At 48.9% G+C, this 6,856-nt stretch overlaps 1 long non-coding RNA gene across 4 annotated transcripts in view; it reads left to right on the top strand.

The window, feature by feature from the left end:
* The window catches only part of LOC144217178 (uncharacterized), a 45,184-nt gene that overhangs the window by 23,743 nt on the left and 14,585 nt on the right, over positions 1 to 6,856 (top strand). Inside the window, exon 3 of one of the 4 annotated variants that reach the window (XR_013330847.1) lies at positions 4,604 to 5,017. The exons of 2 other annotated variants lie outside the window; for them this stretch is intronic. This is a non-coding gene — a long non-coding RNA (uncharacterized LOC144217178). Of the gene's footprint in view, positions 1 to 4,447; positions 4,568 to 4,603; positions 5,018 to 6,856 lie in introns of those variants that run through there. One more of the 4 variants, XR_013330850.1, reaches the window with a different exon arrangement.

The following is a 6,856-nucleotide window of genomic DNA, read 5'->3' on the forward strand; positions in this document are numbered from 1 at the left end:
ACCCTGAGTGCGTTTGTTATTTGCGGTGGTGTCCACATGCCAGTCTCTTTGTCTACTGAACCAGAGTGTGTAAGGATGTGATAGTACTCTGGCCTTTTCTACGGAGAGGTGGTTTGGGGTTTAGTTTTTAAGGGAGGTTGACTTTTGGAGACAAGAATCTAAGGTACAAAGCACCAGAGAAGGTACTCTGAGACTCCCAAATCGTCTTCTACCTTTCATCCTGCCCCCCGGTGACTTTTAAATATTTTTCTTTCTAAATAGCTTTATTAAGGCATAATTTACATATCGTAACACCCACCCATTTTAAAGGTACAGTCAGACAAGTTTTAGCAAAACTTACACAGTCATCACCAGAGTCCAGGTTTTAGAATTTCTCCTTCATGGGGCGCCTGGGTGGCTTAGTTGGTTAAGCGTCCGACTTTCGCTTGGGTCATGATCTCGCAGTTCGTGGGTTCGAGCCCCACGTCGGGCTCTGTGCTGACTGCCAGCTCAGNCTAAGCCACCCAGGTGCCCCTTAAATGAGTAGTTTAAATCTTCGTGTCCTGTGCCCTCGGACAGGCCCTGTGAAGGGACCACAGCTACGGGAGCCATCTTGTTGCCTCATGGCGGCCTCAGCATTTCACCAGCACCAGGCACACACAGGGCTCCCTGAACACATTCGCTGAATGAAAAATCGAAATAAAGAGGCCCCGCTTCCCTGAGGAGTGAGGTCCCTGAAAGGCCACGTTGGTCCCCAGCCAGGGGATGACAGCAGTGTGAACGGACAGGATGGTCGGCCATGATGGGAGCCGCAAAGGGGAGCCGCGCAGTGGAAAACAAGAGGGCATGTCTGAGAGGAACTCGTACCAGGAGCCTGACCTAGAGACCGGCCTCCGATGGGAGAATTTGCACGCTGGCAGTTCCTTCCTGAGGAATTTAGCTCTTGAACTGGGCGTTGACGAGGTATCACCACAGTTGAGGTACAGAGAAAGCTCCACTGTGGGAGAGTCTGTGGGAAAGGCCTCCGTGACTCGGTCTCGAAAGGAGAAATTCCCTCTTTCCACACCCCAGGTTATGGCACGAAAAGCCAACAGGCCACTGGCCTCTGTGGGTGTGCCGGAAGTTTCTCTCAACCATTTTCTCTCTCAGCCCCATTTCCTTCCTTGTCTCTCTCTTCAGTTAGAGTGAAAACATGTTCGTGGGCATCTCTATCTGTTTGAAGGAACCTAATGTTAATCAACGTTTGGATACATCGAACTCTTTGAAATATCACACACAAAAAAAATCTTAATGTCCCTACATGTCCCCAAGTGAGATTCTCCCATATTACATGTTTCCTGTGGGTTGGTGACCTTGGACCGATGAGGTATTTGAATGGGAATCCCTTTTATTTCTGCAAAGCTGTGTGACTTCTGATGACAGAAGAGAGAAAGAAGGCTGACCAAGAGTGCAAGGTGACCTGGAGAGGGTCAGCTGTGAGCCAGATCTTCCACATGCCACACTGGGAATCCCCAAGGGCCATGGGGAAGAGGAACAAGGTACCCAGGACTGGGTCTTGAGCTTTGGCAAAGTTTTAAGACCCTCTAGCAGATTGTGGTTCAGAGACTCAGCTAGTAAACAGTGCCTCTTCAGCCATGGGCATTGGTTTCTTCATTCTTACATGTACAGGAGAGAGAGAGTCCCTAGAGACGACACCAGGCTATATGGTTACCTATTATTGGGGAGGGGGGAGGAGGTCAGGATCAGAGACAATAGTTCTACCAGGTAATTTCAAACAATTGTTTTTATTTTGAAACAATCTCCAGTTTATACGAAAGCTGCAGGTATGGTAAAAACAAAAACAAAAACAAAACAAACAAACAAAAAAACCCAAAGAGCAAAACAACTTTTTTTTTCCTGAGCCATTTGAGAATAAGTTGCTGAGGGGCGCCTGGGTGGCTCAGTCGGTTGAGTGTCTGACTTCGGCTCAGGTCAGGATCTCATAGTCTGTGGGTTTGAACCCTGTGTAGGACTCGCTGACAGTTGCTCAGAGCCGGGAGCCTGCTTCGGATTCTGTGCCCCCCCCCACCCCCTCTCCAGCTTGTGCACATGCTCTCTTTCTCTCTCTCAGAAATAAATAAATAAACTTAAAAAAAAATAGAGAATAAGTTGCTGATATGATGCATCCGTCATCCCTGGTGGATCCCTTACAACGGGGACCTTCTCTGACATAGTCACGATACAACCAGTAAAACCAGAAATTGACATTAGATACGTTTCTACCATTCACATTTCTCCAAGGGCCCCAACAACGTCCTTCCTAGAAATGAAAGGATCCAGTTCATCATCACGTGGCTGTTAAGTTGTTTTTGGTCTCCTTCCATCTGGAACAGCCCCCAAGAGCCTCCTCCACCCTGGAGGACATGGAGATTACAGGCCAATAAACCTAGAGAGTGTCTTTCAACCTGGGTGCCTCTGACGTTTCCTCACGATTAGATTTGGGTTCTAGAATCTCGGGCAGGACCATCACAGCAGTGATCGAGGATCTTCTCACATCGCATCCTGTCAGGTGGCACGTGATTTTGATTTGTCGCATTGATGATGATGTCATCAAAGCTAATCGCTTTGTTAGGGTGTTGTCTGCCAAGGTTCTCCTCTGTAAAATTGCTCTTTATCCCTTTGTAATGAGTGAGTGTTTTGTAGGGAGGTCCTTTGAGACCTTGGAAGATGCCCTATGCCATCTCAGATTTTCAATGTATTCATTTTTAATGTATAGACGCATAGTTTCCCACTTTATTATTTGTTAGTTTCTTAAACTTTACTTTTTTTGGAACCGTGTGAATGTATTAACTTTTATTTATTTATTATTTTTTTATGTTTTATTTATTTTTGAGACAGAGAGAGACAGAGCATGAGTGAGGGAGGGGCAGACAGAATCTGAAGCAGGCTTCAGGCTCTGATTTGTCAGTACAGAGCCCAACGTGGGGCTCAAACCCACAAACTGTGAGATCATGACCTGAGGTGAAGTTGGACACTTAACCTTGCCTGGTGCCCCTGTATTAACTATTTTAAAAGGGAACTTTTTATTTCTTTAAGTAATTTCTTTTTTTTTAATGTTTATATATTTATTTTGAGAGAGAGAGAGCAAGCAGGGGAGAGGCAGAGAGAGAGAGAGAGGGAGAGAAAGAATCCCCAGCAGGCTCTGCACTGATAGCCCAGAGCCCGACTCAGGGCTCGATCCCACAAACTGAACCATGAGATCATGACCTGAGCTGAAATCAAGAGTCAGACGCTTAGTAGACCGAGCCACCCAGGTACCCTAAAAGGGAACTATTTTTTTTCTAATGTTTATTTGAGAGAGAGAGAGAGAGAACAGGGCAGGGGGCGGGGCGCAAAGAGAGGGGGAGACATAGAATCCAAAACAGGCTCCAGGCTCTGAGCTGTCAGCACAGAGCCTGATGCAGGGCTCGAACCCATGAACCGTGAGATCATAACCTGAGCCAAAGTCAGATGCTTAACCAACTGAGCCCCCCAGGCACCCTTAAAAGGGAACTTTTTAAAAGAAAGGATCTGAAGTCTAAAACCTCCACTGATCACATGCCTTCATCAAATCCATCATTAATCCTTTGACCAGGCTTAGGGGGTGTGCCACCCAGGGTGCCTGGGCATGCGTGTGCGGTTGCGGGTGGGTGTCATCAACTCTAGTGGGTCCCAGGGCTGAGTGGGGAGGCGGAGGGGGTCTGGGACTGGGAAATAAGGGATGTAGTGGAATAAAAATGAATCCCAACAAGTCAAGCAACAGCCCCCAGGGCCGGAGGGTGCTGGGCCCAGGAGGTCCCTGCCTGCTGGTGTTTCGAGTTGCATGCTGGGTCACCGTCTGTAAAGTAGGGACCCAAGTGGGGCCAGTTGACCCCGACTGGCTGAGTGGGCTGTTCAGAAGGCAGAGGATCAGCTCCTGGGAAAGCCAGACGATGTCTTCAAAACAAAACCACGTCTCGGTAAAAGACTTCCTCTGACAGAACGACCTGGTGAATTTCCTAGTCGTGCTTCCCAGAGGTGGCCATGAGCCCAGCGTTTGACCTTGGCAGAGATGCTGGTGCGGAGAAAGTCATCGGCTGCCGGGCTCTTTGGGAGACCCCGTTTTTTAAACGCAGGAAGTATCTGCCACATTATGTGAATTATGCTTAATGCCACTTACTGTATGCCTCTCTCCCCGGCTTTTCTCTCTACCCCGCCTCCCGGCCGCAAATCCACGCAGTCTGCTTATCGTCCCTGCGTGCACGGATATTTTAGGAAACTGCGTGCTGGCGGCTGCCCCTCGTCTGACCAGAGCACACCTCTGCAGACAGACACATTCTGCAGATTTCTAACGAAGCAAATATGTTGGTTTTGGCGCGGGTTGGCCCCCACTTATCAGACTATATTGCTTGGTTGACCAGGAGAAAGTATCTAGGGAAAACACATTTTATGATTTTAATTGTTATTATAGGTACTCTCGGAAAAAGAAATCTGTGACCTGCAATATATTTCCGTGAAAGAACTCACATCTGGTTCCGATTAGCTCTGGAGTCTGTTGGCCGGCTTAGCACAGGAGCGTTTTCTGGAAGTCAGCTCTGCGTCTCAGGGATTTTGTTTTCACCCACAGGCACAGTGCACACCTTGTTCCAACACAAAGGCATTAACTGTGAACATGACCCTCAAAACATGGCGGCGCGAACCAGAGAGAGACCTTACAGCGTCAGAACCCCGTCCCGGAGGACTGAGCCAGCCAAGTCTGAAGGCAAGGGCAGAACGGATGGAGAGTTCCAGAAGAGCTCCACAGACTCTTTGACATTTGAACCTTCGTTCACAAGAAAGACCAAGAGCAGCTTTGATGAAGACAGCGGCGCCCCTCAGCCTCGTTCTGGGAAAGAGGACAGACTCAAAGCCCTGGGATGTGTTTGCTTTCGTCATGAGCAAGATGGCGGGATCTATAACGGGCATCTCCTGGGATGGTTTGATCTCTTCTCTCAAGATGATAAGAGCAATTAGGGGCGCCTGGGTGGCTTAGTCGGTTGAGCGTCCGACTTTCGCTTAGGTCATGATCTCGCGGTTCGTGAGTTCGAGCCCCGCGTCGGGCTCTGTGCTGACTGCCAGCTCAGAGCCTGGAGCCTGTTTCAGAGTCTGTCACTCCCTCTCTCTCTGACCCTCCCCTGCTCACGCTGTCTCTCTCTCTCTCCTTGAAATAAAAATAAAAAAATATTAAATAAAAAAGATGATAAGAGCAATTATAAACACATTGGTTCATCTCGCTTTTCTTATGGGCAAGACGGCAGGGTTAAGGCTGGGTTGGAAGAACTAGAGAGCTTCGAGCTCCAATTTCGCCCTCTCAACCCACGTTGGGAGCCTTGCACATTGGGATCCTGGTGGAAAAATAGCATCCTGCCCTCACTCTCGGGACACGAGTGGCTCTTGCTTGGGGTGGGTGACTTCCCCTCTCTCCATCTATGTGGCCCTTAGTCCCCCAGTCACAGCCTTCAGAGCGCCTTTCATGCGTTGCCCCATGCAAGTCTCCAGAAGCCATTGAATGACTAGTCACTTCTTGTCGCAAGTAGGTAACTACTTAGATACAGGGATGAATGGGTGCCTCTTGGGGGAAATCTATGAATAATAATATTTCAAATAGTCAACAGTGGTGGAGTGCTTACTGTGTGCATGACCTTGCTCTAAGTGTGTCCCAAGGGTTAACTCACTTAATCCTTACCACAGCCCATAGAGGAGGCACCATGATGATCCCATTTCACAGGCAAGGAAACAGGTTACAAAGACTTGACTGAGGTCACTCAGCTGATTCTAGAGCAGGCATCAGCGTCATTGTCATAATTCACTTATATTTTACGGTAACATCCATTGTGAGGTTTGCAGATGACACAAAACAAAGCATTGAAAATTCCATGAGAATTTTCGGCTCCTGGTCAGTTTTGGCTCTGTCCAACCTCGGGGTCCTGATCATTCTAACCACGCGTCATCCCTCAACAATGTGCCCTTCTTTCCAAGCCTCAGCCGCCCACCCTTATTCAGGACTGCCTCTGTCTGCCCTGAAATGTTGTAATGGCCTCTTAGCCGGTTCCTGGCTTTCTGTGGCTTCTGTACTCCAATCCAGGTATTGCTTCTCTGCCAGATGAATGAGTATAGCTCTGGCCTGGCCCTGGCCAGCTCACAGCCCACCGACATCTGTGTTCGAGGCCTTCCACGGCACATCCCAGCCAAGTTTCCCAGTTATGCTCTTTGACTCCGTACGTTCTCCTGAGTGAGGACCTTGAGCCACAATACACTGATAGGTTATGGGAATTTGAAGTGGAAAGGTCACAGTAGCTGTAAACAGATGTACAATCATAATCATAGGAATGTTTAAAACACAGCAGGAGATGAAGGACCTCCATCTGTCCGTGGGCATCAGAGAGGGCTTCACAGACAGGGAGCTTTCAGCTGGAAGAGTGAGCCGGAGTCCTGAGTGGATCAGGGAGCAAGGTCCAGGTGGCAGACACAGTGCATAGTGACAGGGAGCCGAGCATGAGCCTGTTTATGGAAGGGTGAGCTGCTAAGTCTAGTGGGAGCATAGAGTGACACGAGATGGACAGAGTTGAGAACACAGGCGCCAGATAAGGGCTCTTCGTGATTGGATGGGTGTAAGTCCAACTGCGAGGGGCGCCTGGGTGGCTCAGTCGGTCGGGCGTCCGACTTCGGCTCAGGTCATGATCTCACAGATCACGGGTTTGAGCCTCACGTCAGGCTCTGTGCTGAGAGCCAGCTCAGAGCCTGGAGCCTGTTTCAGATTCTGTGTCTCCCTCTCTCTCTGACCCTCCCCTGCTCACGCTGTCTCTCTCTCTCCGAAATAAATAAATAAATAAATATATAT

Source organism: Crocuta crocuta, unplaced genomic scaffold (assembly GCF_008692635.1).
Source record: "Crocuta crocuta isolate KB4526 unplaced genomic scaffold, BGI_CrCroc_1.0 scaffold139, whole genome shotgun sequence".
Taxonomy (NCBI): Eukaryota; Metazoa; Chordata; class Mammalia; order Carnivora; family Hyaenidae; genus Crocuta; species Crocuta crocuta.